The sequence below is a fragment of the Natator depressus genome, chromosome 1 (genome assembly GCF_965152275.1).
Source record: "Natator depressus isolate rNatDep1 chromosome 1, rNatDep2.hap1, whole genome shotgun sequence".
NCBI classification, from domain to species: domain Eukaryota; kingdom Metazoa; phylum Chordata; order Testudines; family Cheloniidae; genus Natator; species Natator depressus.
The window spans coordinates 265,100,417-265,111,871 of NC_134234.1; positions in this window are offsets into that span (position 1 = coordinate 265,100,417).

The window sequence follows — 11,455 nt, forward strand, 5'->3', positions numbered from 1 at the left end:
AAAACACTGCACAGCAGGTACAGGAGAAATATCTTAATGAAGCCTAAGTAATTACTCCCTTACGAGACTACTTTACTCCAGGTATAAAAAAAATAGGGGAGCTATCATCTGAATGAAATGCTGTTGAAACTCTCTCAAGTTATTTTTCACTCCTGGAATGGTGTATGCTAAACAATTGGCAACAGATCCTGAAGCTGTGGGGAGTGCAATGCAGCAGAAGGAACTTTCCCCATTACATATGAGAATACTCCAGGAGGCAGATAATTGTTTTTTATCAATATGTTGGTGAACTGACAAATTCTTAGGTCCCTACCACTGACAGAGACCTTGTGTATACTGGGAGCTCTGTCCATGTCAACAGACTGTTACAAAGGAACATTTAATTTAACTAAATTTATATATTGTCAGAATGTAAATAGGTTCATAGATTCCAAGGCCAGAAGGGACAATTGTGATCATCTAGTCTGACCTCCTGCATAACACAGGCCACAGAACTTACCCAAAATAATTCCTAGAGCAGATCTTTTAGAAAAACATTTCATCTTGATTTAAAAATTGTCAGTGATGAAGAATCCACCACGGCCCTTGGTAAATTGTTCTAGTGGTTAATTACTCTGTTAAAATTTACTCTGAAAATAAGGTGTAAATTTTGTCTCACTTCGATTTCCAGCCATTGGGTCATGTTATATCTTTCTCTGCTAGATTGAAGAGCCCATTATTAAATATTTGTTCCCCCGGTAGGTATTTACAGACTGTAATCAAATCATCCCTTAACCTTTTCTTTGTTAAGCTAAATAGATTGAGCTCCTTGAGTCTATCACTATAAGGGATGTTTTGTAATCCTTTAATCATACTTGTGGCTCTTCTCTGAACCCTCTCCAATTTATCAACATCCTTCTCAAATTGTGGACGCCAGAACTGGACACAGTATTCAGCAGTGGTTGCGCCAGTGCAAAGTATAGAGGTAAAATAACCTCTCTCCTCCTACTCAAGATTCCCCTGTTTATCCATCCAATGCTTGCATTCGCTTTTTTGCCCACAGCATCACATGGGGAGGTCATGCCCACTGATTATCCGACATGACCCCCAAATATTTTAGTCACTACTTCCCAGGTTAGAGTCTTCCATTGTGTAAGTATAGCCTATATTCTTTGTTCCTAAAATGTTAAATAGTGTAGGGCCAAGATCTGATCCGTGTGGGACCACACTAGAAATACATCCATTCAATGATTCCTGATTTATAATTACATTTTGAGATCTATCAGTTAGCCAGCTTTTAATCCATTTAATGTGTGCCATGTTAATTTTATATCGTTGTAATTTTTTTAATCAAAATGTCATGCAGTACCAAGTCAAATCCCTTGCAGAAGGCCAAGGATATTAGATCAACACTATTACCTTTATCAACCAAATTTATAATCTCATTAAAAAAAATCAAGTTTGCTTGACAGGATCTGTTTTTCCATAAACCCATGTTGATTGGCTTTAATTATATTACCCTTCTATAATTCTTTATTAATCAAGTCCCAAATCAGCTGCTCCATTATCTTGTCCAGGATTGATGTCAGACTGACAAATCTATAATTACCTGGGTCATCCTGTTTACTCTTTTCAAATACTGGCACAACACTAGCTTTCTCAACGTCTTCTGGAACTTCTCTGGTGTTCCAAAACTTATTGAAAATCAACACTAATGGTCCAGAAAGCTCCCCAGCCAGTTCTCTAAAAACTCTTGGATGCAAGTTATGCATACTTGCTGATTTAAAAGTGTCTAATTTTAGTAGCTTCTATTTATCCTTTTTACTGAGATACAAGTGGATTGAAGAGTTTTATCAAATGATATTATATCATCTGTATTTCCCCAAACACAGAATATTTATTGAGCACTTCTGTCTTTTCTACATTATTCTTCATAATTCTACAATTTTCATCTAGTAATGGACCACTGTTAGGATTCTTTTTGTTCCTAATATACTTCAAAAATGCCATCTTATTGTCCTTAACTCTGCTAGACATAGATTTTGCCTTGTATCCCTTTGCTTCCCTTATCAGTTTTCTACAATTCCTAGCTTCTGATTTAGATTCATTACTATCCACTTCCCTTTTCTTCCATTTGTTATATATTTATTAATTTTTTTAGCTATCTTTACTTCTCCTCTACACCAGGTCTTATTTTAACCAATACAGTCTTCTTCCTTGATTGTGGTATTATGGCTCTTTGGGAATCTGGTAAAATGTTCTTAAACAGTTCCCAAGTATCTTTCACATTTTTCTGATTAGATTCCTCCTCCCATCTAATTTGGCTCATAATTGTTTCAGGTTTGTGAAATTGGCCCTTTTAAAGCACCAAGCATATATACCACTGGTCTGTATTTTAATCTGTTTGCACATTATAAATGTGACCAAGTCATGATCACTTGTACCTAAGTTACCATTAATTTTTAGTTCTGTAATCAATTCCTCTTTATCTGGCAAAATGAGGTCTAATGTAAAATTCCTCTGTGTAGGGTGCAACACTTTTTAAGATAGGAAATTGTCATCTATAACATTTAGAAATTCCAAGGATGTTTTAGTCCTGGCAAAATGAGACCTCCAGTATATGTCACTCAAATTGAAGTACCCCATGATTACACAGTTTTTTCTCCCTACACATCACAGATAGGTGCATAAGGAGCCAGTTATCTAGTTCCCTGATGTGATTTGTTGGTCTGTAGGGTATTAGTTGGTGTTGCCTGTCTTGTGCTTTATCCATTAGGACACTGATCCATAAACATTTAAGATTTTCTTCTGAGTTATCAGTGACTCAGAAACAGGTAATGTCATTTTTGACACACAGTGCCACTTCCCCTCCCCTTTTGCCCACTCAATCCTTCCTAAATAGGTTATAACAATTGAGTTTAACATTCCAGTCATGAAAATCATCCCACCAGGTTTCAGTAATACCAACTAGATCAAATTTATGCTCATAAATAAAGAATTCCAGTTCCTCTTGTTTGTTACCCAGGCTCCCAGCATTGGTTTATAGGCAATGAAAGAACTTCTTCTCTTCTTGTCCTTTGGCTCCTTGATTAATTTTGCTCTCGAATCTTGATTTTGTGCTGAGTGCTCATATCTTCTCTCTTTTTACACTCCCCTTCTGTTATCAGTTTAACACCCTTCTGACTACTATATCAAGCCTGCCCCCGAGTAGATTAGCCCCCCCTTCTACTGAGGTAGAAGCCATCCAAACTATACTGCCCCCTCTCCCCATAGAAGGCGGACCAATATTCCACAAAACCAAACCCCTCCATGCTACACCACTTACTGAGCTAGAGGTTCACTTTCAGAATCTTCTGCCTTCTATCTTCCTTTGCTTAGGGGACAGGAAGTATGGTTTAAAGGAGGGGCAATGGGTTATGAAACCTTTCATAAGAACGGCCATACTGGGTCAGACCAAAGGTCCATCTAGCCCAGAATCCTGCCTTCCGACAGTGGCCAATGCCAGGTGCCCCAGAGGGAATGAACAGAACAGGTAATCATCAAATGATCCATCCTCTATCGCCCATTCCCAGCTTCTGTCAAACAGAGACTAGGGACACCATCCCTGCCCATCCTGACTAATAGCCATTGATGGACCTATCCTCCATGAACTTATCTAGCTCTTTTTTGAACCCTGTTATAGTCTTGGCCTTCACAACATCCTCTAGCAAGGAGTTCCACAGGTTGTGCAATGTGTGAAAAAATACTTTTGTTTGTTTTAAACCTGCTGCCTATTAATTTCATTTGGTGGCCCCTAGTTCTTGTGTTATGAGACGCATTAAATAACGCTTCCTTATTTACTTTCTCCACACCAGTCATGGTTTTATAGACCTCTATCATATTCCTCCTAAGCCGTCTCTTTTCCAAGATGAAAAGTCCCAGTCTTATTAATCTCTCCTCTTACGGAAGTTGTTCCTTACCCCTAATCATTTTTGTTGCCCTTTTCTGAACCTTTTCCAAGTCCAATATGTCTTTTTTGAGATGGGGTGACCACATCTGCATGCAGTATTCAAGATTTGGGCATACCATGGATTTATACAGAGGCAATATGATATTTTCTGTCTTATTCCTTTCTTAATTATTCCCAACATTCTGTTCGCTTTTTTGAATGCCACTGCACACTGAGTGGATGTTTTCAGAGAACTATCCACAATGACTCCAAGGTCTCTTTCTTGAGTGGTAACAGCTAATTTAGACCCCATCATTTTATATGTATAGTTGGGATTATGTTTTCCCATTACTTTGGGAAATGTAGAAATGGGCATTACTTTGCATTTATCAACATTGAATTTCATCTGCCATTTTGTTGCCCAGTCACCCAGTTTTGAGAGATCCTTTTGTAGCTCTTTGCAGTCTGCCTGGGACTTAACTATCTTGAGTAGTTTTGTATTATCTGCAAATTTTGCCACCTCACTGTTTACCCCTTTTCCCAAATAATTTGTGAATATGTTGAATAGAACTGATTCCAGTACAGACTTCTGGGGGATACCACTATTTACCTCTCTCCAGTCTGAAAACTGACCATTTATTCCTACCCTTTGTTTCCTATCTTTAAACCAGTTACCTATCCATGAGAGAACCTTCCCTCTTATCCTATGACTGCTTACTTTGCTTAAGAGCCTTTGGTGAGGGAGCTTGTGAAAGGCTTTCTGAAAATCTAAATACGCTATATCCACTGGATCCCCCTTCTCCACATGCTTGTTGACCCCCTCAAAAAATTCTAGTAGATTGGTGAGGCATGATTTCCCTTTACAAAAACGATGTTGAGTATTCTCCCCAAAATTATGTTCATCTATGTGTCTGACAGTTTTGTTCTTTACTGTAGTTTCAACCAGTTTGCCTGGTACTGAAGTCAGGCTTACCGGCCTGTAATTGACGGGGTCACCTCTGGAGCCCTTTTTAAAAATTGGTGTCACGTTAGCTATCCTCCAGTCATTTGGTACAGAAGCTGATTTAAATGATAGGTTACAGACAACAGTTAGCAGTTCTGCAATTTCACATTTGAGTTCCTTCAGAACTCTTGGGTGAATACCATCTGGTCCTGGTGACTTATTACTGTTTAGTTTATCAGTTTGTTCCAAAACCTCCTCTAATGACACCTCAGTCTGCGACAGTTCCTCAGATTTGTCACCTAAAAAGAATGGCTCAGGTTTGGGAGTCTCCCTCACATCCTCAACCGTGAAGACTGTTGCAAAGAATTCATTTAGTTTCTCTGCAACGGCCTTATCATCCTTGAGTGCTCATTTAGCATCTCAATTGTCTTGTAGCCCCACTGATTGTTTAGCAGGCTTCCTGCTTCTGATGTACTTAAAAAGAATTTTGCTATTACTTTTTGAGTCTTCGGTTAGCTGTTCTTCAAATTCTTTTTTAGCCTTCCTAATTATATTTTTACACTTCAGTGTCACTTTCATCAATGTCAGTAACATTCTCCTGAAAGAGGCCATGGATTAAACAGGCACAGAAATTACTAAGGCCCTACCAAATTCATGGCCCATTTTAGTACATTTCACAGTTTCAGATATTTAAATCTGAAATGTCACAATGTTGTAACTCTGGGGGTCCCAACCCAAAAGGGGGTTGTGTGGGGTGGTGTCCAAGCTACTGTAGGGGGGAATGCAGTATTGCCACTCTTACTTCTGCTCTGCTCCTGGCGGCAGCTGCGCCTTCAGAGCTGGACTCCCAGACAGCAGCAGCAGAGCTTCCTGCAGCCAGGAGAGGGTTCCTGGAGGTGGGTCTGACCTGGTCTTGGAAGTGGCCTGTGCAAGGAAAGAGGAAGTCCCATCTCTCCCCAGCCCAGCCAGGATTAGCTGCTGGAGCCTGGTGCAAGGTAGGAGCCCCTAGCTGGGGCAACCCCAGCCCTGCCCCTCCCCAACTCTGGGCCCAACACTTGGGGGTTAAAGGGGCTACCTGTGATCACGGTGCCCCCTGCCCGTCCATGTCACCCTGCGTCGTTGCCCACATCACCCACCCATAAGGCCAACCCCCCCCTCCCCCGCATACCATGGCACCCTCACTTCTGTGCTGCTGCTGGCGGTGGCGTTGCCTTCAGAGCTGGGCACCCTGCCAACAGCTGCCACTCTACACTCTTCAGCCACCCAGCTCTGAACACAGCACAGAAGTAAGGGTGGCAATACCTCGAGCCCCCTACAATAGCCAGATTCCATGGTGGAGAGCAGATTTCATGGTCCATGACACATTTTTCACAGCCATGAATTTGGTAGGGTCCTAGAAATGACCTATATCTCACCCCTAGAGGAAGTTCATTCAGAAAGTGTTCAGGCATGTTGCAAGGCAGCGGCTTACACTGTAGACAGAGAACTATAGTCTATAGGGTTGTCAATCCAGGACCTTTAACAAACACAAAATTCTCTTTAAAAAGATAGCATATACAGCTGTACCGTATATCACAACTCCCTTCACTCTATTCTTGGTATGTTACTAAGATACAGCTGTTTCTATGGAGAATCTGTCTGCAGGCAAACTAAACAGTTTTAATGAAACATGAGAAAAAAGATTTGGAACAAAAACATTGAATTAGAATGCAAGGGATATGAAAGGATGCTAATATAGAATCTTCAGTAATACTTCCCTTTCTTATCCCTCTTTATTTAATTTATCTGTTTATTACTATTGTAGTCTTCTTCCTTACTTTTCATTGGAATCTTAAATTCAGTATTTTCTATAAATTGTTTTAAATTCATTTCTATACTGTAAATTACATAAGTAGCTAGGAGCAAAACCTTTAATTTGTTACTTTACAAAAGTGTCAATAGAATGTTTGATTTTAAAAGCTATATATAATTACATGTACAGCATGTGTGTTATGAATATCTTCATGACCATCAAGAATTCCACAGTTGCATAAAATGTGAAGTGAACAACAGAGCTTAAAGAGGAGAACAGTAAATGGTAAAGTACAAATAAATACATTAAACAAAACCCAGCATTTAATTTTATTATACTTTTGTGGCAGCAGCTGGAATCTACAACTGACAGGTAACAGGTATGTGGGGCATGGTGACATTCCTGCTTCTTTCTTTTTTTTAGGTCTAGTTACCTTACATTGTGCAGAACCAGACCTTGAAAAATTCCGTGCTTGATTTAAAAAAACAGAGAAGTTGATCAATCAACAATTTGGCAAAGCTAACTAGAAAAAAGTTGTACACAAAAAAGAGATCATGGAAGAATTCTACAGATACCCAGGTTGGAATTTATGTGGGTGATTGTTTCTTAACATCTGTAACAATGATCTGTTCAAGATGTACTTTATTATTTATACTAGGTCAGGTTCATAAGTATTCTATATATTCCAACTTAGTTTAATCAATTGTCTTCTGTTGCTAGTAATATGTAATTACTACACAGTCTCATCAGCTGGCTTTTAGAGGTATTTCACTAACCATAATTTTGGGAAGGGACAGAATATTTTGTTAGAGTTTGGTCTTTCCCCTTTGAAGTCAATGGAAAACAGGATCTGGCTCTTATTGAGTAGATCAGACAGTGCAAACAGTGTTGCAAACGCCAAATGTTTAAAATAATGAGTCAGACTCCCCAAAATCATGATTAGCTTAAAACGCAGGGAATTTTAAAACAGAATAGTGTGGGTGGATGGAGGGGGTTATTTTAATTTACCTTCTGTTTTTTGAGTCTTTAGGGGAAAGCCAACCCACTCCCAAAGTGTGTTTGATCATTTCAGGTTCAAAATTCAACCTTAAATGCACATGCAGAAATGTAAGTTTCCCTGTTGGCTGCTCAGAGGGGGCCTTCCTTTCCCTTCTCCTAACCCTGCTGAGGGAAGCTGCCATCTGTCTCCTTCCTCTATCACTATCATATGTGTCCCTCTCTCTTTTTACCTCACCCAGGCTTCTACCCACTCACATTCTCCTCCATGCCCCCTAAGTTTCCCGTGCTCAGCTCAACCTGTACACTCACCTATCCCCACAATTTCTCTTTACAGTATCCTATCCTTCAGATTCTTTTCCACTGCTATTCTCCTATACTCTCATCTCCCCTTGCACCTCTTCTCTCCTTCTGCTCCCCACTTTCCTCTGCAATAAACTTCTCTTCTCCCTATATTTCCATAGCCCCTTAGTTTCCTCCTATCCCAATTGTTGCCTTGAACACTCTGAGCCTCCCTTCTGCAACCTACATTCCCCTACACCCACCTCACTCTCTTCCCTGCTCCATATACTTTTCTGCACGAGCTCATTCTCCCTCCAACATACCCTGCACACCATTCCCTCCTTCCTGTACCCATCTTCTTCTGATTCCACCTGTCTCAGCACCCTTTCAATTTCTTCCTGCTTCTGTTCAGCCTCTCTCCTGCTCTCTACATTACCCAATACCCTTCATCCTCTCTTCTGCTCCCCCTATTCCCCAGTCCACTCATAGTTTCCTGTCTAGCCTCATAACCATAAAATGGCAGCCATCTTCCCTCAGGACAACCTGGCAACAGTCTAACCGTGAACAATGGAAGTTAGTGAACAGACTTACTTTCAAATGCAAAAACTGTAGGAAAATGGTAGCCATCTTGACTGAGGACAGTTTTATTTCAGCCCCATTAAATGTAATGAAAGATGGTAACCATTTTGAATAAGGGAAAATTCACAAGTTTATTGCCAAAAGTTGAGATAATAGGAAACTAGAAAAAAATCCATAAAATATTTTGAGAGTTGGCCACTATGCAACTAGTTTTGGAAGCCTAACTCATGGCATTTCTAATTGATTCAGAAAGTAGACTGTAATTTTGCATGCAATTATTGCCTTGTGCGAGATATCCAACTCTACATCTTTGGGTGTTTGGGTCTCATATTCCTCCCAGGGCACTCATGTCCCACTCTCCTGCATGCGAAATAAGATAAATGAAGGAGGAACATCAGTCTCTTTCCCCCTTCCATTTAATCTTCCTATTCTATACTATCCCACCCAGTTGTTGAAAAGGAAAAGCAGAAACCGGGCAGCATTTCTTAGGTGTAGCCTCAACAGAAAAGAAATAAAGGGAATGTTTTACACAGCTACCTGTTTTCCCACTGGGGCAGAAATAGCTCCTCTTCCTTCCATCTTCCTCACTGATCCGACTCCCACCAAACTCAGTGGAAAGACTATTGATTTAAATGGGGGACTAGATTGGGCTCTATAAAAGAGATAAAGGTATGAAGCATCTCAGAGCTGGAACTTGTTTCCTTCAACTGCAAGAGTCCCTCTATTCCCCTTCCCCATCACCATCCCCAAAAAACTTTGAGGGGAAAAAAATGAGTTCAGATCTAGTAGCAAAACCTGGTACAACAAAAAATTCACTCACCCTGCTGAAAAGATATAAAATAGCCAGTATATGAGCAAAATAAGTCCAATAACATAACAAATAAGATGATTATGAACCACATTCTCAATCTTATATTTGTAAAGTGATTTGTAAAGTTACTTAAGTGGGAACTTGAAGAGTAAGTAATGTAAAAAAATAGCAACAAGTACAGAGGACAATGAACAAAGAAGGAAAAATGGTAAAAAAAAAAAAGTGGATAAACAGAGGTTTTGGGGAAATAGGTGATAGACCATTCATCCAATCTACCAAGGGCTAAGACCTATTGGGAATTTGCCCCAATTCCAGTAATTGGTGGTTGGCTAGAAAACTGTAGCTGCACTGTTGCAAAGTCTTGTAGACAAGGAAAGCTGCAATTTGCATTTTTGGAGCTTACTCCCGCATGACATTGGGGTAAGCTTCACAACTACAAATAGTTTCCCTTGTCTACATTTGGGCATGAGTGCAAATATACCAGTGGTTAATCATCAGTTGCTGAAGTCTGGGCAAATTACTAGTGGAGATAAGACCCCTGTCATGACCGGGTCTTAGGCAATCAGAGTTGCTGATCAGAGGAGTGGTGCCAGAGGTCAGAGCCAGAGTCAGCTGTCAAGCCAAGGGTCAGAAATCAGGGGCAGGGATCAGGAGCAAGGTAGGAAGGTAAGAACCAGAAAAGCAGGAGTCAGGTAAGAAGGCAGAATCCAATAAAGCAGCCACCCAAAAATTCACCTTGCTGCACAATTTCCTGTGGCTCCTTCTGGCTTAAAGAGCCCAGCCAGACCAATTGATAGACCTGGGTGCTCCTCCAGTCAGGACTCCTATAAGCCGTGCCTCTGATGGAGCTAAGGTAGCATTAGCCGTTCAGCCCACCAGTTACTAACCAGCTACTAGATCACGGGTGGGCAAACTTTTTGGCCCGAGGGCCACATCTGGGTGGGGAAATTGTATGCAGGGCCATGAATGTAGGGCTGGGGCAGAGGGTTGGGGTGCAGGAGGGAGTGCGGGGTGTGGGAGGGAGTGTGGTGTGCAGGAAGGAGCTCAGGGCAAGGATTGGGGTGCAGGAGGGGTGTGGAGTGCCGGAGGAGTGCAGCAGAGGGCTCAAGGGAGGGGGCTAAGGGGCTCCGGGCAGGGGCTCGGGGTGCAGGAGGGGTTCGGGATGCAGGCTCCAGCCCAGTGCTGCTTACTTCCCTGCCTGCCCTGGCTCCACGCTGCTCCGGGAAGTGACCAGCATGTCCAGCAGTGGCTCCTGGGGGTGGGGTGGGGTGGGGCAGGCAGCTCCACTGTGCGCTGCCCTCGCCTGTGGGTACCACCTCCGAAGCTCCCATTGGCCGCAGTTCCCCATTTCCGGCCAATGGGAGCTGCTGGGGGGGGGGGGGGGGGCGGTGTGCCTGCAGCAAGGGCATCACATGGAGCCCTCTGCCCTCCCCTCCTCTCCAGGGGCCACAGGGACATGGTGCTGGCCACTTCTGGGAGTAGTGTGGGGTCAGGGCAGCGGAGCCTGCCTTAGCTCCGCTGCGCCACAGACTGACAATCCTGCGGGCCAGATTGAAAGCCCTGATGGGCTGGATCCCGTGGGCAGTAGTTTGCCTTCCACTGTACTAGATGGTGGCTAGGATGTGAAGACTCCCTGGGGACCTCTAAACTAAAATTCAAGATCTGTGGAGTCACTTGTAGAATCTACCAGAGAGAAAAAAAACATTTAGCTTGTTTCTTAAAAGGACAATCTTCCTCATATTGCTATTTCCTGCTATCATTCATTCAAAGATGAAGGTGGTCTTAGTTTCTCAATGAGGTAAAAGAATCCTTTTTACACATGAGGTCTGCAAATCAAACTTTGAATTGAGCCCAAGAAACCTAAAAAAAAATACTTTATGTGAATAAAGGCATGCAATGAGAAAGTAAGACATTAACTACATTTGAGTATTTTAAATTGATTACATTTTTTGCATAGGTGGAAGATTATCCTAATAGAAAAGTGTGTCCTACAGAACAGTATATAAATAGCTCTTACTGAGAGCAGAACAATAGCTGTTTTTTCTATCACAAAGCAGAAAAACAATTAGTTAGAGGATATTGCATTCTTTAAACATTTTTGGCATCCAGGAAAAAGAACGCATAATATTGTATTTAGATATCACT